Here is a 27,190-nt window from a genome sequence, read left to right on the forward strand (position 1 = left end):
GCTCCTTGGAAGAAAAGTTATGACCAACCTAGAGAGCATATTAAAAAGCAGAGACATTACTTTGCCAACAAAGGTCCGTCTAGTCAAAGCTATGGTTTTTCCAGTAGTCATGTATGGATGTAAGAGTTGGACTATAAAGAAAGCTGAGCACCAAAGAATTGATGCTTTTGAACTGTGGTGTTGGAGAAGACTCTTGAGAGTTCGTTGGATTGTAAGGAGATCCAACCAGTCAATCCTAAAAGAAATCAGTTTTGAATAGTCGTTAGAAGGACTGATGCCGAAGCTGAAACTTCAATACTTTGGCCAACTGATGTGAAGAACAAACTCATTGGAAAAGACCCTGATGCTGGAAAAGGGTGAAGGCTGGAGGAAAAGGGGATGACAGAGGATGAGATGGTTGGATGGCATCACCAACGCAGTTTGAGTTTGAGTAGGCTCTGGAAGTTGGTGATGGACAGGGAATCCTGGTGTGCTGCTGTCCATGGGGTCACAAAGACTTGGACATGACTGAGCAACTAAACTGAACTGAATGCTGGCCAACTCCTGTTTGCCCTCAAGTCAATGCTCCTGTCTTCCACTGTTTTCCTTTAGATTATAAAACCCAACATTTATCAGTCTCATTGTCCTTTGATTTCCAGGAAAGATGTGGCATAAGACTGAGTACATGTGAAGAGGAGAGACACCATATATTTATTCCCTTCTTTCTCTGCTTGTTTAGGCAGCAGGTTTGTCTCCTCCATGCCTCCAATACTAGCTGGACAGCCTGACTTCCAGAGTCTTATAATATCCTCTCCTTCCATTGCCTTTTCAGCTCTAAAGCTGATAGCTATTTCCTTATATTGCTAATCTCTGTGTTATATTGCTGCCCTTGATCTGTTTCTCAGCTTTTCTCTCATTTGTGTAACTAATTTCTTGTATTATATTCTGTTTGAAAGACCTAGAGTTATTTATTTTCTAGGTGGACCCTGACTATTACAACAGTGAAAAGTAGAAGTGAAGGGAAGTCGCTCAGTTGTGTCTGACTCTTTCCAACTCCATGAACTATATAGCCTACCATGCTCCTCTGTCTACGGGATTTTCCAGGCAAGAGTACTAGAATGGGTTGCCATTTCCTTCTCCAGGGGATCTTCCTGACTCAGGGATTGAACCCATGTTTCCAGCATTGCAGGCAGATACTTTACTGTCTGAGCCACCAGGGAAGCCCAGTACTATCATAGTTGGAATTTTATAAGTACTTTTTGCTTATCAGCATTTATCATGGTACTAGATGAATAATAATAGAATGATGTTAATAATAACAAAAGTTTATCATACAATTCATAAAATATAATAAGCATTTTATGTGTTGCTTTATCTTTACAATAATCTCATTGGATGAAACAGTATTAGCATCCTAATTTTATAGATGAGGAAACTAAGGCATGAGAGAGATTAATACTTCCAATGCTACAGAATATAAAGTGGCAGAGCTAGGGTATGATCTAGTGTGTTTGACACCAAATACTTTTGACAAAATTCAACACCCATTTATGACCCAAAAAACCTCCAAAAACTCTCCAGTAAGTGGCAGAGCACATACCTCAATGTACCTCCTAGAGTAATGGAAATAAAAACAAAAACAAGCATATGGGACCTAATTAAATTCAAAAGTCTTTGCATAGCAAAGGAAGCCATAAACAAAATGGAAAGACAGCTGACAAAATGGGAGAAAAGATTTGCAAATTATGTGACCGACAAGGGTTTAGTCTCTAAAATTTACAAACAGCTCATGGTTCAATGTAACAAAAAAACAAACAACCAAATTATAAATGGGCAGATGATTGAAATAGACATTTTTCCAAAGAAGACTTATAGATGGCCAAGATGCACATTATAAAATGCTCAACATTGTTAATTCTTAGAGAAATGCAAATCAAAACTAAAATGAGATATCACCTCACACCAGTCAGAATGGCCATCAAAAAATCTACAAACAATAAATGCCAGAGAGGGTATGGATAAAAGTGAACCCTCCTATACTGTTGGAAAGAATATGAATTGGTATAGCCACTATGAAGAACAATACAGAGCTTCCTTAAAAAAACTAAAAATAGAACTACCATATGATCCTATGGCAGAAAGCAAAGAAGAACTGAAGCCCCTCTTGATGAAAGTGAAAGAGGAGAGTGAAAATGTTGACTTAAAGCTCAACATTCAGAAAACTAAGATCATGGCATCTTGTCCCATCACTTCATGGCAAATAGAGGGGGAAATAGTGGAAACAGTGACAGACTCTATTTTTTGATCACTGCAGATGGTGACTGCAGCCATGAAATTAAAAGACACTTGCTCCTTGGAAGAGAAGTTAGAACCAACCTAGACAGCATATTAAAAGCAGAGACATTTATTGCCAACAAAGGTCTGTCTAGTCAAAGCTATGGTTTTTCCAGTGGTCATATATGGATGTGAGAGTTGGACTATAAAGGAAGCTGAGCACCAAAGAACTGATGCTTTTAAACCATGGTGTTGGAGAAGACTCTTGAGAGTCCCTTGGACTGCAAGGAGATCCAACCAGTCAATCCTAAAAGAAATCAGTCCTGAATAGTCATTAGAAGGACTAATGCTGAAGCTGAACCTCCAATAATTTGGCCACCTGATGCAGAGAACTGACACATTTGAAAAGACCCTAATGCTGGGAAAGATTGAAGGCAAGAGGAGAAGGGGACGACAGAGGATGAGATGGTTGGATGGCATCACCGACTCAATGGACATGAGTTTGGATAAACTCTGGGAGTTGGAGATGGACAGGGAGGCCTGGTGTGCTGCAGTCATGCATTGCAAGGAGTCAGACATTACTAAGTGACTGAACTGAACTGAACTGTATGATCCAGCAATCCCACTCCTGGGCATATATCTGGATTAAAAAATCTTTTATAAATTTCTGATAGTTATTAATAAAATCAAGAAAAAGTGTGATTTTGCAAATGTAGAAGATACCTTAAATCTTCTTTATTAAGGCTGAAAGATGCTTCTAGCAGACCCAGTCCTTGCCCACAGAATCTATCTAGTTTTATTTTTAAATTTTCACAAAGAACTTTTGGTACAGAACACTTTAAAAATAATGTCAGGTTGCTTTCTTTAAATCACAGCCTTTTTATATTGCATATATTTTGTGACATTGAAATCTTCTCATAATTTCTATATTTCAAATATGTCCATTGGTAGTATAATTCTAAAGCATTAAAGATATAAATATATCCTTTCATTTAAATATAGAAGCAAACCTTCAGTGTATATGTTGAGGACAAGCACATTTTTTTCTATCTTCAGGACAATAATAGCCAGTGAGTACTTAAGTGTAAGTGATTTTTGCCTTCTCGACACAGAATGATATAAGTGAAAAAATAATGCAAACTAGGAATAGTATAATTTTCTATGTAAAAAGTTTATAATATATATGCACTACAGAAATGTCTCCTCTCATATCTCAGCAAATATATAAATTAAAATGTTAAGATATTAATTGTCAGAAAGACACATTAGAGGTTCAATAGAGTCTATGTGCTAATATTAGCACTTGGATATAAGCTATACATTTATAGACTTCAGGAAAAAAAAAGGCAAACACTATAATGAACTCATTATTCCAGACAATATTGGATGTCCTATAGCAGGAAAGAACATTTTTAACAAAGGTTTTTAAGATTTAAAATTGCATATAAATGATAATTATTTTCATGGTCACGCTAATCAAGACTAGATTAGCATGGTCATTAGGGTAAAATGTGGCTGGAACAGAAAATTATTCTAAAAGTCATCACTTGAACCTGCGTACTTTTTTCTTTTCTCTTAGTTCTTGCCATCTCCCAGGTGAAGGATTGTGCTAATTGCATCCTGGAGATCATTTATTCCCAAAGTCTGAGCATTACTAGTGGGTCTTTTTTTCTTTGTCTTCTTGACCCCACATACCTCATTTTTAGCAGGGCTTGAAGGATAATAAGAAGGTTTTTCCAAGGTTAGAACCCATGATAGATATAATAAGAAAACTGATTTTAGGAGAGGTGGTGTATCATGTACAAAGACCATTTTGCTATTCTTGTGATAGTTTTCTAGTCTTTAAAAATAATTCTGTAAATAAAGTATATATATATGGCTTACTTATAAATGGCACAAGTAACCCTAGGATATCTTTCAGAGGAAAATTTTGAGAGTAGGACTGTCCAATAACATCCCCTAAAAGAGACTGATTTGATTTTGGCCTCATGAGCCCATACAGGCTTTTATAAAATAGAAGGCTTCCTTTGAGATTGTATATCTGTTTCTTGGGGCATGAAGCATATTCCATTACCTAGAATAGTTACAGAATAATCAACTGTTCCTTCCCTCCTTCATCCTTCTCTTTTCCTTCTTTCCCTTCCACTGCCTTTCCATCCATCATCTCTTTCTTTAATTTCAGCCAGTAGCTATATTTCTGTTTTTTCTAATTCATATGTTATTAGAATAAATCTTGGGATTGATAGCTCATGGTGAATGATGTCAGATTTGTGATCTCTGAAGAAGAAGATTTAGCTTTGGGATCAGGGACTAGGCTTGATCACTCAAGAGCTTTTGTATAGCAGAGTTTTATTGAAGTATGAAAAGGGGCAGACAAAGCTTCTCACATAGACATCAGAAAGGGGATGGAGAGTGCTCCACTCACTAGTGTTAGCAAGGGAGTTATATACTTTTTAAATTGGTTATTATAATAAATCAAAAGACTGTCTCAAGGTTGTAAAGATCTTAATAGACCCACTCCCATAATTTACATTTTAGGATAACAGGATTAGAATTTAACAATAGAAAGATCCTACCAGATCCACTCCCATAATATACATTCTAAAATATCAGGATTAGTCATATGGTTTTCAGGAAGGAGAAACTGTCCTTAAGCAGGATACATTGTTGTTATATAATCCCAAGTACAGAGGTTAAACTGAATTGTTTGTTGTGTAATCATCAGTTCAGTAGCTCAGTCATGTCCAACTCTTTGTGACTACATGAATCACAGTTGTCAGGCCTCCCTGTCCATCACCAACTCCAGGAATTCACCCAAACTCATGTGCATCGTATGGGTGATGCCATCCAGCCATCTCATCGTCTGTCATCCCCTTCTCCTCCTGCCCCCAATCCCTCCCAGCATCAGGGTCTTTTGCAATGAGTCAACTCTTCACATGAGGTGGCCAAAAAAAGTATTGGAGTTTCAGCCTCAGCATCAGTCCTTCCAGTGAACACCCAGGACTTGGCTCCTTTAGGATGGACTGGTTGGATCTCCTTGCAGTCCAAGGGACTCTCAAGAGTCTTCTCCAGCACCACAGTTCAAAAGCATCAATTCTTTGGTGCTCAGCTTTCTTCATAGCCCAACTCTCACATCCATACATGATCACTGGAAAAACCATAGCCTTGACTAGACAGACCTTTGTTGGCAAAGTAATATCTCTGCTTTTCAATATGCTATCTAGGTTGGTCATAACTTTCCTTCCAAAGAGCAAACATCTTTTAATTTTGTGGCTGGAATCACCATCTGCAGTGATTTTGGAGCCCCCCCCAAAAAAAGCCTGACACTGTTTCCACCGTTTCCCCATCGATTTGTCATGAAGTGATGGGACCAGATGCCATGATCTTAGTTTTCTAAGATGTTGAGCTTTAAGCCAACTTTTTCACTCTCCTCTTTCACTTTCATCAAGAGGCTTTTTAGTTCCTTTTCACTTTCTGCATAAGGGTGGTGTCATCTGCATATCTAAGGCTATTGCTATTTCTCCTGGCAATCTTGATTCCAGCTTGGGCTTCTTCCAGCCCAACATTTCTCATGATGTACTCTGCATATAAGTTAAAAAAGCAGGGTTACAATATACAGCCTTGACGTACTCCTTTTCCTATTTGGAACCAGTCTGTTGTTCCATGTCCATTTGTAACTATTTCTTCCTGACCTGTATATAGGTTTCTCAAGAGGCAGGTCAAGTGGTCTGGTATTATCATCTCTTTCAGAATTTTCCAGTTTATTGTGATCCACACAGTTAAAAGCTTTGGCATAGTCAATAGAGCAGAAATAGATGTTTTTCTGGAACACTCTTGCTTTTTTGATAATCCAGCAGATGTTGGCAATTTGATCTCTTGTTCCTCCGCCTTTTCTAAAACCAGCTTGAACATCTGGAAGTTCACAGTTCAGGTATTGCTGAAGCCTGATTTGGAGAATTTTGAGCATTACTTTACTAGCGTGTGAGATGAGTGCAATTGTGCGGTAGTTTGAACATTCTTTGGCATTGCCTTTCTTTGGGATTAGAATGAAAACTGACTTTTTCCAGTCCTGTGGCCACTGCTGAGTTTTCCAAATTTGCTGGCATATTGAGTGCAGCACTTTCACAGCATCATCTTTCAGGATTTGAAAGAGCTCAACTGGAATTCCATCACCTCCACTAGCTTTGTTTGTAGTGATGCTTTCTAAGGCCCACCTGACTTCACATTCCAGGATGTCTGGCTCTAAGTGAATGATCACACCATCATGATTATCTGAGTCATGAAGATCTTTTTTGTACACTTCTTCTGCATATTCTTGCCACCTCTTAATATCTTCTGCTTCTGTTAGGTCCATACCATTTCTGTCCTTTATTGAGCCCATCTTTGCTTGAAATGTTCCCTTGGTATCTATAATTTTATTGAAGAGATCTCTAGACTTCCCCCATTCTGTTGTTTTCCTTTATTTCTTTGCACTGATCGCTGAGGAAGGCTTTCTTATCTCTCCTTGCTATTCTTTGGATCTCAGCATTCAAATGGGAATATCTTTCATTTTCTCCTTTGCTTTTCACTTCTCTTCTTTTCACAGCTATTTGTAAGCCCTCCTCAGACAGCCATTTTGTTTTTTTGCATTTCTTTTTCATGGGGATGGTCTTGATCCTTTTCTCCTGTACAATGTCATGAACCTCCGTGCGTAGGTCATCAGGTACTCTGTCTATCAGATCTAGTCCCTTAAATCTATTTCTCACTTCTACAGTATAATCATAAGGGATTTGATTTAGGTCATACCTGAATGGTCAAATGGTTTTCTCTACTTTCTTCAATTTAAGTCTGAATTTGGCAATAAGGAGTTCATGATCTGAGTCACAGTCAGCTCCCAGTCTTGTTTTTGCTTACTGTATAGAGCTTCTCCATCTTTGGCTGCAAAGAATATAATCAATCTGATTTTGGTGTTGACCATCTGGGGATGTCCATGTGTAGAGTCTTCTCTTGTGTTGTTGGAAGAGGGTGTTTGCTATGACCAGTGCGTTCTCTTGGCAGAACTCTATTAGCTTTTGCCCTGTTTCAATCTGTACTCCAAGGCCAAATTTGCCTGTTACTCCAGGTGTTTCTTGACTTCCTACTTTTGCATTTCAGTCCCCTATAATGAAAAGGAGATCTTTTTTGGGTGTTCTAAAAGATCTCATAGGTCTTCATAGAACCATTCAACTTCAGCTTCTTCAGCATTACTAGTTGGGGCATAGGCTTGGATCACAGTGATATTGAATGGTTTGCCTTGGAAATGAACAGAGATCAATCTGTCGTTTTTGAGATTGCATCCAAGTACTGCATTTCAGACTCTTTTGTTGACCATGATGGTTATTCTATTTCTTCTAAGGGATTCTTGCCCACAGTAGTAGATATAATGGTCATCTGAGTTAAGTTCACCCATTTCAGTCCATTTTAGTTCGCTGATTCCTAGAATGTCGACGTTCACTCTTGCCATCTCCTATTTGACCACTTCCAATTTGCCTTGATTCATGGACCTGAAATTCCAGGTTCCTATGCAATATTGCTCTTTACAGCATTGGACCTTGCTTCTATCACCAGTCACATCCACAACTAGGTATTGTTTTTGCTTTGGCTCCATTCCTTCCTTCTTTCTGGAGTTATTTCTCCACTGATCTCCTGTAGCATATTGGGCACCTACCGACCTGGGAAGTTTCTCTTTCAGTATCCTATCATTTTGCCTTTTCATACTGTTCATGGGGTTGTCAAGGCAAGAATACTGAAGTGGTTTGCCATTCCCTTCTCCAGTGGACCATGATTCTGTGTAATCATCAGTTGTGGGCTTAAAGAAAAAAAAATGTTTTATGTGACTAAGACTTAGAAATGTTTAGAAAAAAAAAAAAAAAAAGATGTTTGTCCTTTTCTCCTCCCTAAATATTCCAGACCCCTATCACTCCTTGAGAGCCCCAGACCCCTTTCTCCTCTGCAGGGACCCTGGACTTCTTATCAACCTATCTAGGAATTGACTGTCTTGGGATTTCACAGTGTATTTTTCAAGTTAATTCTTCACTGGAAAAGAGCCTGAATTTTTCTTACATGCAGATATAATCTAAATCAGTCCTATCTCTACATCCTTAGGTCATTGCTCCTACTACATGGTCAGTTACTGATATTCAGCATTCAATTATGAAGGCACAGAGCACTTGCCAATAAGACCCAATGTTATTTGTTATTAGATTGGATGCCGAGGTGAAACTGCCTAATTTACTTTGATGTACTGTGCATCCTGCTTTGGCTATGATAAGCTCCTCTTGGTTATGAAGCCTCATTTCTGGTGAATGCCAGACCTTCAGACTTATATTTACCTGGCGTTTGATCTATTTTCTTTTCTTCAAAATTGTAGATTTTCCAATCATACTAGGCCAGTGGGAGCTTTGAAAAACTTCTTGGCAGCCCTAGCCTGTCTCATATTTTTATTGCTTTCATGTTACTAGATGTTTTTGATCCATGCTTGGGATTTATCAGTTTAATTAATCTAATCTCAACAGTAGCATCCATGCTAACTGAAATGATTTCAACAATGTTTTGTTGATCCCTGTAATTGCAGGATGAGAATAAAGATGCTGCAGCATATGGCAGTGTCCCTTATCTATGAGGCTTAAACATTTTGAATTTGTGATCACCCCTCCAAAATCTCCTCCCCAGTTCAGTTTTGTTTTTTTTTTTTTTCCCAGTTCAGTTTTAATTGGAGCTGCATTTACCTCTCTGATAAGGTCAGTTTTGCATGTTCAGTCCTTGACAAAACTACCTTTAAGAGATTCAGAAAAATCATAGTTTGTCATTACGAACTGCTGCAGGGTACAACTTTACATTTTAAAACTTATTATGAGGCTCATAATGCTTGAAACTGACAAGGTGTGGCTAAACTTGATCCAAAGGAGTCACCTTTGGCGATTCAGATAACCTTGTAATTAAGGTGGAGAGGCTCACAGGCCAAAATGTCCTTGGTGACAGGACACTATGCAGTGCATTTTTCCACATAATACTATGTTAATATGATGTGAAGCTCAGGAAAGGAGCATTAATAGTCCCCTTAGAAGCTTCATGCCTTTCATTTTCTACACAAGACTTCCAATTATTTACAGAAGAAAATACATTTCTCCACCGTGTTTTCCCCTCCTTTTCAATAAAAAAGTGACCTTCCTTTTGTGTGGCCTGCTTGATGTTACTGTAGTGGTTGAAAATATCACTATTTCCTTTCTAGAGAAAAGGTCAATTACTCACAACATCCTCCTTTCTTTAAAATGTCTTCCAGACTACGTTTACACAGCAAAAAGTCAAGTGGAGATTCAGTTTACCTGGCTTATTGAATTGATATTTAGACAGCCAAAAAAGATAATTCATAGCCTAAACTTGCTTATTTTTTCAGCTTCACTTGCTTATTAACCAGAGTATATCTGTTTATTCATGTATTCTTTGATTAGTTTTGAGAACCAATCACAAATTGTCTTTCTGTCTTTCTTGTCCTTTTCTACTATATTTATCAAGTTTCCGTACATGTGTATGTTTCTGAGTTTTTTTTTTTTTTATTAAGAAGTATAATTGTTATCATTGTGCTAATACCAATGGCTTTGTAATAAATCTTCATACCTTGTACGGAAAGATCCTCCTCACTGACCTTCGTTAGCAGTATCCTAGCTGTTCTTACTTTTTCGATGATCCAATGGATGTTGGCAATTTGATCTCTGGTTCCTTTTCCAATTCTAATTCCAGTGGCAGATTTTATTTTCTTGGGCTCCAAAATCAATGTGGGACAGTGACTGCAGCCATGAAATTAAAAGATACTTGTTCCTTGGAAGAAAAGCTATGACAAACCTAGACAGTGTATTACAAAGCAGAGACATCATTTTGTTGATAAAGGTCTGTATAGTCAAAGCTATGGTCTTTACAGTAGTCATGTATGGATGTGAGAGTTGGACCATAAAGAAGATTGAGTACTGAAGAACTGATGCTTTTGAACTGTGGTGTTGGAGAAGGCTCTTGAGAGTCCCTTAGACTGCAAAGAGATCAAAGCAGTCAATCCTAACGGAAATCAACCCTGAATGTTCATTGGAAGGACTGATGCTGAAGCCGAAGCCACAATACTTTGGCCATCTGATATGAAGAGCCAACTTGTTGGAAAAGATCCTGATGCTGGGAAACATTGAAGGCAGGAAGAGAGGGAGATAGACAATGAAAGGGTTGGATGGCATCAATGACTCAATGGACATGAGTGTGAACAAACTCCACGAGATTGTGAAGGACAGGGAAGCTGTCATGCTGCAGTCCATGGGCTCACAAAGAGTGGGCGTAACTTAGTGAGTGAACAATACAATAACTATTCTTGATCTTTTCCTTTTCAATATAAAATTTAAAACCAACATATCAAGTTCCCAAACCTTCTGTTAGGATATCAATTGGTATTATATTTAGCTTGATTGGTGTAATATTTTTGAATAATTGAGATATCTATAATATTGAGTCTTTTTATCAATGTGGATGTCATAGTTATTCATCTATTTTAGTACACCTTTAAATTTTTATCTAATTTTTTCTCTATAATGATCTATTTTACATTACATGATTCCTCAGTAACTTTTTGTACTGTGCTAAAATTATATCTTTATATGGTTTCATTTTACATTTGTTCTATCATTGTATATTATTTTATTTAGAATTTGGCCATCTATAAGTGAAGTCCACTTGTAATTTTTCCCTTTCATATTTATTCTTTATATGGTAATAAGGTCACATTAACTTTACAGAATAAAGGTATGTTACTCTTTTTATATTCTTTGGAACAATTTATATATATCAGATGTCAATTCCTTGAATTTTTGGTTAAAATTGCATGTAAAACTGTTGGTATGTGATCAATTTTTAATGGCTACCAAGTTTTTTAATGATTATAGATTCCTTCCATTTCTTTTGAGCGGTTTTGGGAAGTTATAATCTTCTTGGTTATTTCTATTGTCTTAAAGTTTCCAATTTTCTCTCCTAAGTTTATTTATATTTATTAAGGACATGGCCACACTCACTGTAAACTTGAAGTATAACACAGATATACCTAGATGTGGCACAGCAGTCAATCATATTACATGGTAGTATGTCAGTCCTCAGAGAAGGCAATGGCACCCCACTCCAGTACTCTTGCCTGGCAAATCCCATGGACGGTGGAGCCTGGTAGGCTGGGGTCGCTAAGAGTCGGACAGCACTGAGTGACTTCACTTTCATTTTTCACTTTCATGCATTCAAGAAGGAAATGGCAACCCACTCCAGTGTTCTTGCCTGGAGAATCCCATGGACGGAGAAGCCTGGTAGGCTGCAGTCCATGGGGTCGCACAGAGTCAGACACAACTGAAGCGACTTAGCAGCAGCAGCAGCAGCAGGTCAGTCCTTCCCTGGAGGAGAGCATGGCAACCCAGTCCAGTATTTTCATGTGGAGAATCACATGGGTGGAGAAGGCTGGTGAGCTGAAGTCCATGGGGTCACAATGAGTCAAACATGACTGAAGCAACTCAGCAGCAGCAGGTCAGTCCTTAAGCACTAACTTGTCTATCCTTCCAACCTAATGGTATAAAAGGCAGCTGATTTCTGGACTGGGCTTCTCACACTTGGCGGGTTTCTTATTCACTGCAGGTGTGTGGTTCATATTCTGGAGGAATTAGCATTGGGAGCTTCATCTACTTGTATTCTTATCTCTCTTTGTGATAGTAAATGTATTACTTGCTCAGTTGTGTCTGACTCTGTGTAACCCCATGGACTGTAGCCCACCAGGCTCCTTTGTCTATAAAATTCTCAAGGCAAGAATACTGGAGTGGGTTGCCATTTCCTTCTCAGGGGATCTTCCCAACACAGGGATGGAACCCCAGTCTCCTGCATTGCAGGCAGATTCTTTACCATCTGAGCCACACTCTGTTAAGGTGATAATAAAGGCAACTTGATATAGCTATGAATTTTCATTCTCATTAGTGTTTACAACTGGAAATAACACTTTTAGTATACCTAAAGTCAATACCATTCTCTTATTACGATATACCTCTTCTCAATCTGTTGTTATTTCTCTTTTCCCTTTCCCTGCTCTACTAATATTCCCACAGATTTAACTATTTTACAAAGCTTTAAGAAACTAGAAAACTATAACTATATTCTGACTTAGTTGGTTCTCTTTTGTGTAGCTTCAACTTCCAATTTTATCATTTTCTGCATATCATTTTTGTTCTTCAATTTCTTTGGAATTATTTTGTCTTTATTTTCTAATTTCTTAAATTAAATCTTACCACATTATTTTTAGCCTTTCTTTTTCTCTAACATTTATATTTTAAATGTTAAATTTCCCTCTAAGGATCACATTGATTATGTGGCCAAATTTTAATGCTTTATTATTACTAGGTTCTAAGTAGTTTTGATATCTATTGTTATTTCTTCTATGATTTAGAGGTCATTAAAGTTTAATTCCTAAATTTCTAAAGGTTCTTCATTATCTGCTTGATATTAATTTTTAAGATAATTGCATGTGGTCAGAGAAAATATTCTATATGAAAACAATTAAAACATTATTTCAGCTTTAAGGTTTTATACATGGGTATAAAGTAATGCTTAAAATTCTCCAAGCCAGGCTTCAGCAATACATGAACCATGAACTTCCAGATGTTCAAGCTGGTTTTAGATAAGGCAGAGGAACCATAGATCAAATTGCCAACATCTGCTGGGTCATCAAAAAGCAAGAGAGTTCCAGAAAAACATCTATTTCTGCTTTATTGACTATGCCAAAGCCTTTGACTGTGTGACTCACAATCAACTGTGGAAAATTCTGAAAGAAATGGGAATTCCAGACCACCTGACCTGCCTCTTGAGAAACCTGTATGCAGGTCAGGAAGCAACAGTTAGAACTGGACATGGAACAACAAACTGGTTCCAAATAGGAAAAGGAGTACGTCAAGGCTGTATATTGTCACCCTGCTTATTTAACTTATATGCAGAGTACATCATGAGAAACGCAGGGCTGGAGGAAGCACAAGCTGGAATCAAGATTGCTGGGAGAAATGTCAGTCACCTCAGATATGCAGATGACACCACCCTTATGGCAGAAAGTGAAGAGGAACTAAAGAGCCTCTTGATGAAAGTGAAAGAGGAGAGGAAAAAGTTGGCTTAAAACTCTACATTCAGAAAACTAAGATCATGGCATCTGGTCTCATCACTTCATGGGAAATAGATGGGGAAACAGTGGAAACAGTGTCAGGCTTTATTTTTTGGGGCTCCAAAATCACTGCAGATGGTGATTCCAGCCATGAAATTAAAAGATGCTTACTCCTTGGAAGGAAAATTATGACCAACCTAAACAGCATATTCAAAAACTGAGACATTATTTTGTCAACAAAGGTCCGTCTAGTCAAGGCTATGGTTTTTCCTGTGGTCATGTATGGATGTGAGAGTTGGACTATGAAGAAAGCTGAGTGCCAAAGAATTGATGCTTTTGAACTGTGGTGTTGGAGACGACTCTTGGGCTACAAGGAGATCCAACCAGTCCATTATAAAGGAAATCAGTCTGAATATTCATTGGAAGAACTGATGCTGAAGTTGAGACTCTAGTACTTTGGCCACCTGATGCAAAAAGACTCATTTGAAAAGACCCTGAGGCTGGGAAAGATTGAGGGCAGGAGGAGAAGGGGATGACAGAGGATGAGATGGTTGGATGGCATCACCGACTCAATGGACATGGGTTTGGGTTTGAGTGAACTCCAGGCATTGGTGATGGACACGGAGGCCTGACGTGCTGCAGTTCATGGGGTTTCAAAGAGTCAGACACGACCAAGTGGCTGAACTGAAGTGATGTATGTGTGTGTATGTGTGTGTGTGTGTGTTTGTGTGTGTGTGTGGGTGTGTATAGCAGTCTTTTTCTGTAATTTTTCAGGCATTCTGTGTCAGGAAGTATTTATTATACTTTTAGATCACGTTTCTATTAACTACTCTGCAAATTTAACTGTTAATACAGGATATCAAAATTCAATCGAAGAATGATGTTTTATTCTCTAAAATTATTTAGGGATACAGATGCTTTTAATGATAGGAAAAAGAAAGAAAATTAAATCTGGATATTGACTCAGTAAATTTGAACTGAGAATTATAGATTTTTTAACTATTTGTAATTTAGTCTCATCCTTTAACACTGAATTAAATAGAAAAAATTTGCAAGAGAAGGTTAAAATCTGTAGGTAATTGACAGAAGAGAACTTTCACTAATATTAAATAAGAGATATGGTGGCTCAGAGTTTAAAGCATCTGCCTGCAATGCAGGTGACCTGGGTTTGATCCCTGGGTCAGGAAGATCCCTTGGAGAAGGAAATGGCAACCCACTCTAGTATTCTTGCCTGGAGAATCCCATGGATGGAGGAGCCTGGTGGGCTACATTCCACGGGGTTGCAAAGAGTAGGACACAACTGAGTGACTTCACTCACTCACTATGGAGGGTAAAGAATATGTTTCTAAGTTTAGTTGCCAAGGCAAAAACATTACTTGAAAGAGAAGTTAAATATTCTAAACCTTTAAAAATACAATAATCAACAATATAAATTTTAATTATATGTTTTGTTAATGAGTTTTATTGAAAAGTAGAGAAAGATGGAAAGTATGCTGAGAATAGTCTAAGAGGTAGATTTACTCACCATTTTGCATCTCTTCATTCTTTCTCCCTTGAACTTACTCATCTTTATCAGGTAACTCATATAGTGCGATTCAGTTCTGTAAGATTAAAGAAATGATTCTCTTGTTATCATTGAATATTTTTTCATGAGGGGTTTACACAGGGTTCGTTTATGACCCTGAGGCAATTAGAGGGTTGGAAACAGCAGAGGCTCATTCTTATACTTGAAATGGTGGCCCTGCTTCCATTTTCAGTCATGCCATCACTAACAGTTCAATGCTAAGTGGCTTGGGACTTTTCCCAACAACCTTGGACCCTGATTGTTTCCTAATTATTTCACATTTTCAGCATTTTTGGATGACCAAATTAAATATGAACCAATCCATCATCTAAAATAATACCCCTCACCTCCCAAAAAAAAGCAAAAACTGAACTTAAATAGTAAAACAAGTGTTATAAGCTGGGTGCCAGTAACAGAATGTTTCAGCTCCTCTTATTGGTAAAATATTTATTTTGGGTTTCCAGGAGAGGTAGTGTCTTGTTAAGTTCCCAATAGAAGACAGACAAAAGGAGAAATCCATTCATAAATTCATAATAATGGAGACATGAGCCTGCTGAGTGACTTCAGAGACAAAGTCAAAGGAGCCTCACTGAATAATTACTGTTTATATGTTACTTAAATGTATAAGGTAGTGAATACTTTACACTATTTCATTGCATCTTTACAACAGCCATGTAATAGGTACTATTATCTTCTCTATCTATGAGAGAAAACTGAGGTATAACAAAGAAAAGTGTTTTCAAGTTCACTCAGCTGGCAGGTGATGAAGACAAGACAATGAGCAAGGCAATATGGTTCCAGGGTCTTCCTAGTTTGGGTTAGCCAATAAGAGCCATTTATACCATGCTTGATGAAGATACATGTTTCCTCTGAAATTCACAGGTTACCCAGTTCAGTTCAGCTTCCCGAAAAAGATTCTACTTAAGACTCTAAATCTCTCAGTGGTAATTATCAGTCAATATTTACGGAAGACAGTTAACTTAGCGATGCGGGGAGAAAAAAGTTTCTTCTACATTGTTATGGTCCCTGGGTGGGTCTGAAATTAAACTGACAAATTAGCAGGATAAAAAGTATATATATACATATGTAGTTTTACTTGACACAAGTTAAAAAAATGAAGACCATAAGAAATGTTTAAAACTGTTTTCATGCTGGGTTTGATAAAGAGCAGATAGTTGTGGAGAAATACAATAATCAAGGAATATGAGGTAAATGTAGCAATCTGGGAAAACCTTAGGAAGGCCTGTTTGGATCCTTCTCTGGGTCCAATTGTCTTCAGAGAGAAAGATGCTGCTCTCTTCTGGGTGGAAAGCCACTGTTACACGAGGATTTTATGGCCTGTTTCAGGGCAGGAGGGCAGGGGAAAGTTACTCTGAGTGACTTTCCTGCTTCTGCTATTTTCTCAAACTCCTTCAGCTTACAATATTCAGCAAACCAAGTGCCATCTTTTGGGATAGTATATCCTGAACCCCACTGGGGATATATAACAAAATGAAAATAAAATTGCCTATTTTGTCCTGAAAATTAAAAAAAAAGTTTATAAAGGGGAAAAAATTTGACTTTAAATGAGAGAAAATTTATAGTGAGATGTATTACTTCTTGAATGTTGATTAAGTCCTTAGCATTTTTTTAAATCCTCCACAAGGGCTCATTCTTTGACACAGCCATAATTGATCTATTTTCTAAAATTATCCTCTTTTTGCAAATTGGTGCTAATAGCAACTGTTTTCAATAATTGTCCCTGGAAATCAAGGCCATTCAACCTAGAAAAACTCCATCTGGAAAAAAGGACTGTAACTAGAGCTCATCGATTGTAAGTTGGCCATCAGAACTGACATTCTGTGTATCCACAATGAAGCTCTATAATGCTTTATAGAAAATCACAGGAATAGCTATCGACTTACTTGCTATTGGATATAAAATACAAAATATCTATCCAAAAAAATATTTTGTATAAAATACAAAATACCTACTATCTTAGGAAAAAGAAATAGTTTTTCTTCACCTGTTTGAATTGATTTTTAAATTATTTATAAAGGCTTTTTAAAAAGGCAGACATATACATTATTACATATATAATTGCTAATATATTTATAAAAGCTTTTTAAAAGGGGATATGTGTATATATGTGTGTGTATCTCTTTTTAATTGTTTGACTTCCCAGTACAGTCCTTTACAATATCCACAGCTCTACCTGACTGTCATATATTTATTTTTCTAAACTTTGAAAAGTTGAAGGAGAAAAAAGGCCAACTGCGGTTTAAGTACACATGGCACAGGCACTTGTGAAAATCTGTGGTTGCTTGGCAACAAGAGGGTGCCTATTTGGAGAGCTCAGAGAAGTACACAATGTGACTTTAGGATGGATGAAGGGCAATGGGAGGCACTGAGTTGACTGAAATGATTCTGAACATAGAAACAATATTCAAATAACATACATCTTTGTATGTTATTATTCCCAAATTATAACGTGACTTCTCAGCTCCCCTCTGTAGATACAAGAAACAGAGAGCTTCAGAGACCTAATAGATTTTTGAATTTTACTTCTATAACTATGTTTCATGCAGTCAAGGCTTGTGGTAACAAGACTGAAATAGCATTTTAATGACCAGAGTATTTATCACTGCCTCTCTGGTCAATTGATATGTTAGCCAAAAATATTTGATTTTTCAGCCTCACCATCCTTAATAAAGATCAGCAATCTTTAAAAATTAACCACATGCTGTTTTAATCAACATATAGCTTTGTTAATTACTAGTTCATTCTTCATGTCCATCTGTTTTTAAGATTTTAGTGAACCTGTGCCATATGTTCATGTAAATATAATAAGCTGGTTGCCATGTAAATATAACATTTTCAAGTGTGCTGTGTAACAGTCTTTCAATTTATGCATACTGTTGTCTGTGTTTTGTCTTCAGTGGCCTAAGTACAAAACTGATAACTTTGTTAAACGCCCCACTAGGCACAGTTTCTATCTGAAGCTGTTTGTATGTGTGTCTTTGTGTATGTTTGTTTGCATTGTTTGTTTTTTAGTTATTGAATATTGTGCTAGGGGTTCAGACTCTTTTAAGATATAGTAAAACATTTGTTTGAGAGTTCTGGAAATTTCAGCATAAAAGTGAGATAGAACTATTTCATACTCACTCCATTCAATAGTATAATAACTACCAATTCACAGCAAATATGATCCATTTATCTTAAATTGTAAAACTAAGTGATTCATGTATGTAGATGCTTCAATTTTGTGACTCTTAAGACCATCCCAGACTCTAGTTTATTCAGAAAACTCACTTGATGAATTGATCAGACACAGGCATTTTCACATTTTTACGTAAGGGATTGCTGGAATTGATCAAACTGAAGGATGATGAAATTGGCCAGTAGAAAGATTGTAAGAATTAAATTAGGGCAAATTTGGGCTTTTTGAAGAAGAAAGTGCATTTTCAAATACTGCTCTGTACAATAGGCTTAAAAGATTGTTTCAGTAACAGTTTAATAGCAACCAAAATGTTTGAACCCAGGTGGTTATGGATATAGCAATCAAGAGGAATCTAAACCACAATATAACATGGAAAATGAAATGAATTTAAAGAAACTCAGGTCAAAGTCAAATTGTGAAATGAGTATTAATCCCCAAGACTGTTGACATTTTTCCTAAATTTAAGAGGTCAGTAAATTCAATTTGCTAACAAAGTTTAGTGGCAGAATATTTTCTGGATAGCCAAAGAGAAAAGACCTGGGGAGTTCTTTAAAAAGAAACGAGTTTGAATAAATTAAAAAATCAATTTGAAAGGAAAATAAGATATCCTGTGTGAAAAGAGGAGGCTGTCCGTTTGTGACGTCACATGAGGGAACAAAGCAGGTCTCACTGAGATACTTACTGCCAGTATCTTCAAGTGAAGTTGCTCGGTCATGTCCAGCTCTTTGCAACCCCATGGACTATACAGTTCATGGAATTCTCCAGGCCAGAATACTGAAGTGCATAGCCTTTCCCTTCTCCAGAGGATCTTCCTAACCCAGGGATCAAACCCAGGACTCCCACATTGCAGGCAGATTTTTTACCAGTTGAGCCACCAGGGAAGCCCAAGAATACTACAGTGGGTACATATCACTTCTCCAGCAGATCTTTCCAACCCAGGAATTGAACTGGGCTCTCCTGCATTGCAAGTGGATTCTTTACCTACTGAATTATCAGGGAAGCCCAAAGTATCTCCAAATACTTTGAAGTATCTCCAAAGCAAACTATAAATCAGAATAGTCAGAATGAGAATTGGATAACAGAGACTCAGGAAGAGAGGGTTAAAACTGCTTAACATGTATTTATATAATTTCACTATTTATTGGACCTTTATTTACTTTTCTGTGAATGATTAAGTGGGTACTACAGTTAGATGGTTACAGCATATGTGAAAAGACAAATAGTATAAATCTGTCTACCACATTTTTCTTTTAATCACAACAGCTCTTCCCATGTTACCACTGTTCTTGGGTTCTGTAAGTATCTTTCCCTAGTTTTGTTGTATATGTAATAAACAAAGTTGAATATTTATTTCCTGCTGCTGCTGCTGCTAAGTTGCTTCAGTCGTGTCCAACTCTGTGCGACCCCATAGACGGCAGCCCACCAGGCTCCCCCGTCCCTGGGATTCTCCAGGCAAGAACACTGGAGTGGGTTGCCATTTCCTTCTCCAAAGCATGAAAGTGAAAAGTAAAAGTGAAGTCGCTCAGTCGTGCCCGACTCTTAGCGACCCCATAGACTGCAGCCTACCAGGCTCCTCCATCCATGGGATTTTCCAGGCAAGAGTACTGGAGTGGGATGCCATTGCCTTCTCCAATTTATTTCCTATGGGCCCCCAAATACACTGGATCCCATGAGTGTATTATTTTACAGAACCAGGCTAAAGGTACATTGAAGATAGAATTAAGGCTTTAAATCTTAAAGTATGAGAGACTTTATTTTTTTGAGTTCCAAAATCACTGCAGATGGTGACTGCAGCCCACGAGATTAAAAGACCCTTGCTCCTTGGAAGAAAAGCTAAAACCAATTTAGACAGCATATTAAAAAGCAGAAACATTACTTTACCAACAAGTCTGTCTAGTCAAAGCTATGGTTTTTCCAGTAGTCATGTATAGATGTAAGAGTTGGACTATAAAGAAAGCTGAGAGCAGAAGAATTGATGCTTTTGAAATGTGGTGTTGGAGAAGACTCTTGAGAGTCTCTTGGGCTGCAAGGAGGTCCAACCAGTCAATCCTAAAGGAAATCAGTCCTAAATATTCATTGGAAGGACTGATGCTGAAGCTGAGACTCCAATACTTTGGCCACCTGATGCAAAGAACAGACTCATTGGAAAAAACCCTGATGTTGGCAAAGATTGAAGGCAGGAGGAGAAGGAGACAAAAGAGGATGAGATAGTTGGATGGCATCACCAACTCGATGGACATTGAGTTTAAGTAGGCTTCAGGAGTTGGTGATGGACAAGGAAGTCTGGCATGCTGCAGTCCATGGGGTTGCAAAGAGCTGGACATGAATGAGTGACTAAACTGAACTGAACTGATCCTGGATTATTCTGATAGGCCCTGTATATTTACAGCACTCTTAGAAATAGGAGGAGGAGGCAGAAAAGCTGTCAGAGAGAGATACAACCAGGGAAGGAGAAGCAACAGATTCAAAGCATGACAGGGACTTGACCTGCCATTGCTGGCTTTGATTATGGAGGAAGTGGATGGTGAGACTAAGAACCCAACAGCCTCTAGAATCTCAGAATTGCTCTCAGATAACAGCTAGTAAGAAACAGTCCTATAAGTGCTGGAACTGAATTCTGCTAACTTAAATAAGCAAGAAAACAGATTTTTATTTAGAAACCCCAGAGAGGAACACCCTGCCGACACCTTATCCTAACCTGTGTCAGATTTGACCTACAACACTGTAAGATAATAAATGTGTGTAGTGTTGAACTGCTAAATTTGTGTTAAATTGTTACAGCAACAATAGAAAATGAATGCATCTCCCTTTCCTGTACAAACTTATCATATTAATATATATTATAAATACTGATTTCAACTTTGTTTTTTTCACTTAAAAATATATCTTGGAGATCTCCCCATATCAGCACATAAACAACATCATCATTCTCTATTTTATCTTATTTAACAGCTTCATAGAATTTCATTTTTGGTATCAATCTTACTTTATTTATTGATGGATATTTATGCAGTCCAAGCTTTTGCTCTAAAGGTAATGCTGCAAAAAACAGCATGATATGTGTGTAGGATATCCATAAGGTAAATTTTCAGAGGTGGAAGTAGTCAGAGAGTACATATATTTTTAATGTTATTAGACACCCAAATAGTACTCTCCATAGTTGCTGTTGAGTCACTCAGTCATGTCTGACTCTTTGAGACCTCATGGACTGCAGCACACCAGGCTTCCTTGACCTTTACATCTTCTGGAGCTTATCAAACTAAAGTTCATTGAGTCAGTGATGCCAACCAACCATCTCATCCTCTGCTGTCCTATTCTCCTCCATAGAGGTTGTGCCAAATGCTATTAATAGTTGTAAAATCTAGGTAATTTTGCCAGTATTGAAAATGAATAATATTCCCGCATGCACTTCAATATGACTTTCTCACAATGAGTGAAATAACACAAAATTTATTCTGGTTTCAGTGATAAATTGTATGGTCATTCTAATTTTGCTGCAATCTCTACATTCCCGACCCTTGTTCTTTAATTTTCCTCTCAATTTCCTTGTAGATTTGGGAGGGCCACTGATTTTGGTAATCCTTATGGATACTTTGTAATATATGGATTTATATGTCTTTCAGATTATGCTCAAAATCCTTTAATCTAGGCTTTAGCAGTATAGATGTACCATCTTGGTTTAGAAAAGGCAAAAAAACCCGAGATCAAATTGCCAGCATTCATTGCATCATAGAGAAAGCAAGGGAATTCCAGAAAATCATCTGGTTCTGTTTCATTGACTGTGCTAAAACTTTTTACTGTGTGGATCACTACAAACTGTGGAAAACTCTGAAAGAGATGGGAATACCAGACCACTTTACAGCCTCCTGAGAAACCTGTATGTCAGTCAAGAAGCAACAGTTAGAACCAGACAGACATGGAACAATGACTGCTTCAAAACTGAAAAGGCTTTATATTGTCACCCTGCTTATTTAACTTCTATGTCGTGTACATCATGCAAAAAGCTAGGCTGGGTGAATCACAAGTTGTAATCAAAATTTCTGGGAGAAATATCAACAACCTCAGATATGGAGATGATACCACTCTAAGATGGCATAAAGTAAAGAGGAACGAAAGAGCCTCTTGATGAAAGTGAAAGAGGAGAGTGAAAAAGCTTGAAATTCAACATTCAAAAAACTAAAATTGTGGCATCCTGTCTCTTCACTTCATGGCAAATAGATGGAGTAAGATGGAAACAGTGACAGACTTTAGTTTCTTGGGCTCCAAAATCACCACGGGTGGAGCCTGCAGCCATGAAATTAAAAGATACCTGCTCCTTTGAAGGAAAGCTATGACAAACCTAAACAGTGTATTAAAAAGCAGAGACAAATTTTACCAACAAAGGTTCATATAGTCAAATCTATGGCTTCTCCAGTAGTCATGTATGAATATGAGAGTTGGGCAGTAAAGAAGGCTGAGTGTTGAAGAATTGATGCTTTCAAATATGGTGCTGGATAAGACTCTTGACAGTCCCTTGGACAGCAAGGAAATCAAATCAGTCAGTCCTAAAGGAAATCAACCCTGAATATTCATTGGAAGGACTGAAGCTAAAGCTTCAATACTTCGCCCACTTGATGCAAAGAGCCCACTCATTTGGGGGTGGGGGAGAAACCCTGATGCTGGGAAAGATTGAGGGCAAAAAGAGAAGGAGGTGGCAGAGGATAAGATGGTTGGATGGCATCTCTAACTCAATGGGCATGAATTTGAGGAAACTCCAGGAGATAGTGAAGGACAGGGAAGCCTAGTGTGCTGCAGTCCATGGATTTGCAAAGATTTGGGCTTGATTTAGCAACTGAAGAACATGTCTTCCAGTTTCACGAAAAATGAAAGTTGCAATGTTTTGTTTTGTTCTATTTTACTTGTAATCCCCTATTGCTTTCCCCTATGTGTTATATATATATAATGAAAAGGGAAAGATGGTACTTCTTAACTGTTGTAGGCAGCTTCTCAGATAGTACCCACTGATCCCTGCCTTCTTATATTCATGCCCCTGTGAAATGCCTTCCTCTTGAGCACAGGCTAGACTTTACTGACTTGCTTCTAATAAAATAACACTGGAAAAATGATTGGTTGTCACTTCTAAAACTATGTTATATAATAATATAGCTTGATTTTGAGTCTTTTCTTTCTCTTACTATCAACTTGATTATTCACTTTTGGGAAGCCAAGTACCTTACTGTGATGTAGCACTATGAAAGTCTCACGTGAGTGAGCTTGGCAATGGATCTGTTTTATCCTGCTCATAGCAATGACAGTGAGCTTGAAAGCCGATCTTTCCCCATTCAAGCCTTAGGATGGAATGTGCCCCTGGTTGTATACTTGATTACAGCTTCCTGAGAGACTCTAAGGCAGAATTATGCAGCTGCAGTGTTACTAAATTGCTGACCTATAGAAACTGCAAGATAATAAATGTTCCTAGATTTAGGCTGCTAAATTTTAGGCTAATTTGTTATAAAGCAATAGATAAGATAAATCAATACATTTTCTACAGCTAACATCCAATTTACTATTATGGAGACCAAGAATAAATTCTAATATGGTTTTAAACTAAAAATGAAATAAAACACACAAATACTTCAGAGAAAGAAGTTGCAATAACTTTATTCTCTCAATTTAAGAAGCACCATCATTTAAAAATTACCCAAACTGCACTAAAATACTTTTCTTTAACTTTAGAAATCTAACTTATAAGAAATGTCACATGACCAAATATTATTACTACTAAATGCAATTTAGGAAAATTAATGGAGATTAGAGGGATAGGTATGCATATGAAGTATTGTCAATATTTTCATTTTGTATTTGAGGACTTTGTTTATGAAAGCTCAAGTGAATGGATATATATAGAAAGTCATTTTTTACCCTCTATGTTCATGGGCAGAAACTCCCAAGAACAAACTTAAATTTGATGTATCCACCTAACATAAATTATGATATATCAAATTTTCATCCTTAAATTGAGATTATAGCTTGGAAAGAAAGAGTTACAATTAATTTTTAAGCTTAGTTCTTTAAGTATGTGACATAAGAACAATTCGGAATTTAAATCAATTTAAGAATAGGACACATAAAGGACAAAAATGGTAAAGGTCTAATAGAAGCAGATCAAGAAGTGATGGTAAGAATACACAGAAGAACTGTACAAAACAGATCTTAATGACCCAGATAACTGCAATGGTGTGATCACTCATCCAGAGCCAGATAGTCTGGAGTGTGAAGTCAAGTAGGCCTTAGGAAGAATTGCTGCCAATAAAGCTATTGGAGCTGATGGAATTCCAGGGGAGCTATTAAAAATCCTAAAAAATGAGGCTATTAAAGTGCTGCAGTAAATATTGCAGCAAATTTGGAAAACCCAGCAGTGGCTACAGGACTGGAAAAGGTGTCTTCATCCCAATTCCCAAGAAGGGCAGTACCAAAGAATGTTCAAACTATGGGACAATTGCACTCATTTCCCATGCTAGTAGGGATTCCCTCAGCTTAGTCAGTAAAGAATCTGCCTGCAAGGCAGGACATCTGGATTCGATTCCTGGGTTGGGAAGATCCTCTGGAGAAGGAAATGGCAACCCCCTCCAGTGTTCTTGACTGGGAAGAGGCACTCTGATGGGCTACAATTCATGTGGTTCTAAGAGACAGATACAGCTTGGCAACTAAATCACCAAGGCTAGTAAGGTTATGCTCAAAATCCTTCAAGTGAGGCTTCAGCAGCACATGAACAGAGAAATTCTAGATGTTCAAGCTGGGTTTTAGAAAAGGCAGAGAAACCAGCAATCAAATTGCCAACATTTGCTGCATCAAAGAGAAAGCAAGGGAATTCCAGAAAAACATCTATTTCTGTTTCATTGACTATGGAAAGCCTTTGACTGTGCTCAGTTCCGTTCAGTTGCTCAGTCGTGACCGACTCTTTGCGACCCAATGAAATGCAGTACTCCAGGCCTCCCTGTTGGAGAAGGCAATGGCACCCCACTCTGCGGGGACCGAGCTCCGCCCCTGGCAAAGGTCATGAGGAAGGAGGCTTGGCATACGCAAAGGCGGGATCAAGCCTCAGGAGTCTCCCTGGAAATTCTTGAGCAATCTACCCCCAAAACCAGAGTCTGCCTACTTTCTGCGGGGGGCTGTCCCCCACTACCTCTCTGAAAAAAGAGTTAGCTTACAGCTCCAGTTAATAATTCCTGGGTGTGACAGTGTTTCAACCTACAAACTCCCTTGGAAGTCCTCTAGCCTGCCTGAATAGGTTTTTCTGGCCACATGTGATTGCTCAGAGCCTCCAAACTGTGAGAGGCATGAGATGTTCTAAACTGTCTAAATACAGATTCCTTTGAGCAGTTAAAAGATTGATTAGAAATTGTATTGGTGAAGGGATTTTCACTTGTTGGGCCAATGTTTGCTGCTAAGTCTCCATATCCCTTACCTGCTGTGTCCCTGGCAGTGTACTGATTAATGTAATTTGGTGTAAGTAGTAGCTTTAATGTTTGTAACCTGGGACCCTTGAGTTAATTCTTTTTCTTGTTATAGCCCACCACACCTTTGCTCTGTAGGAATGCAACTTTATCTAATGCTTTTTGGAGGCTGGCGCCTGACTTTAGAATAATCACCTTTAGAGAAAAAGGCCTCCGGGCCAGAAGATGATGCAAATCACCTAAACTTTTGCATATGATAAGTTTGCAGGAAGAAAGCCTGGCTTACTGCATGACTCTACCCCCTTCCCCCATTATCCTCTATGCATAACTTAAGGTATAAAAACTACTTTGGAAAATAAAGTGCGGGCCTTGTTCACCGAAACATGGTCTCACCATGTCGTTCTTTCTCTTACCTTCTGGCTGAATTATTCAGCCTCTTTTTTCTACACTGAATTTCCTCACTGAGCTATCCTTATTTCAGCCTCTTTTCTCCACTGAATTTCCTCACTGAGCTATCCTCATTCTATTACTCTTTATATCCTTAATTAACGTTTAGTTAAGCAATTGTTTCCTGATCTTCGCCTACACCATCTCTCCTTCGAATTCCCTGCATCCACCGGGGCTGGACCCCGGCACCACTCCAGTACTCTTGCCTGGAAAATCCCATGGATGGAGGAGCCTGGTAGGCTGCAGTCCATGGGGTCTCTAAGAGTCGGGCATGACTGAGCGACTTCACTTTCACTTTTCACTTTCATGCATTGGAGAAGGAAATGGCAACCCACTCCAGTATTCTTGCCTGGAGAATCCCAGCGACGGGGGAGCCTGGTGGGTTGCTGTCTATGGGGTCGAACAGAGTCGGACATGACTGAAGCAACTTAGCAGCAGCAGCAGCAGCAGCACCAGCAGGCCCCCCTGTTCATCACCAACTCCCAGAGTTCACTCAAACTCATGCCCATCGAGTCGGTGATGTCATCCAGCCATCTCATCCTCTGTCGTCCCCTTCTCCTCCTGCCCTCAATTCCTCCCAGCATCAGAGTCTTTTCCAATGAGTCAACTCTTTGCATGAGGTGGCCAAAGTATTGGAGTTTCAGCTTTAGCATCATTCCTTCCAAAGAAATCCCAGGGCTGATCTCCTTCAGAATGGACTGGTTGGATCTCCTTGCAGTCCAAGGGACTCTTAAGAGTCTTCTCCAACACCACAGTTCAAAAGCATCAATTCTTTGGTGCTCAGCTTTCTTCACAGTCCAACTCTCGCATCCATATATGACCACTGGAAGAAACATAGCCTTGACTAGACAGACTTTTGTTGGCAAAGTAACATCTCTGCTTTTGAATATGCTATCTAGGTTGGTCATAACTTTCCTTCCAAGGAGTAAGCGTCTTTTAATTTCATGGCTGCCATCACCATCTGCAATGATTTTAGAGCCCCCAAAAATAAAGTCTGACACTGTTTCTCCATCTATTTCCAATGAAGTGATGGGACCAGATGCCATGATCTTTGTTTTCTGGATGTTGAGCTTTAAGCCAACTTTTTCACTCTCCTCTTTCACTTTCATCAAGAGGCTTTTGAGTTC

The sequence above is a fragment of the Bison bison genome, unplaced genomic scaffold, assembly GCF_000754665.1.
Source record: "Bison bison bison isolate TAMUID 2011002044 unplaced genomic scaffold, Bison_UMD1.0 scf7180017864283, whole genome shotgun sequence".
In the NCBI taxonomy this organism is placed as follows: Eukaryota; Metazoa; Chordata; class Mammalia; order Artiodactyla; family Bovidae; genus Bison; species Bison bison.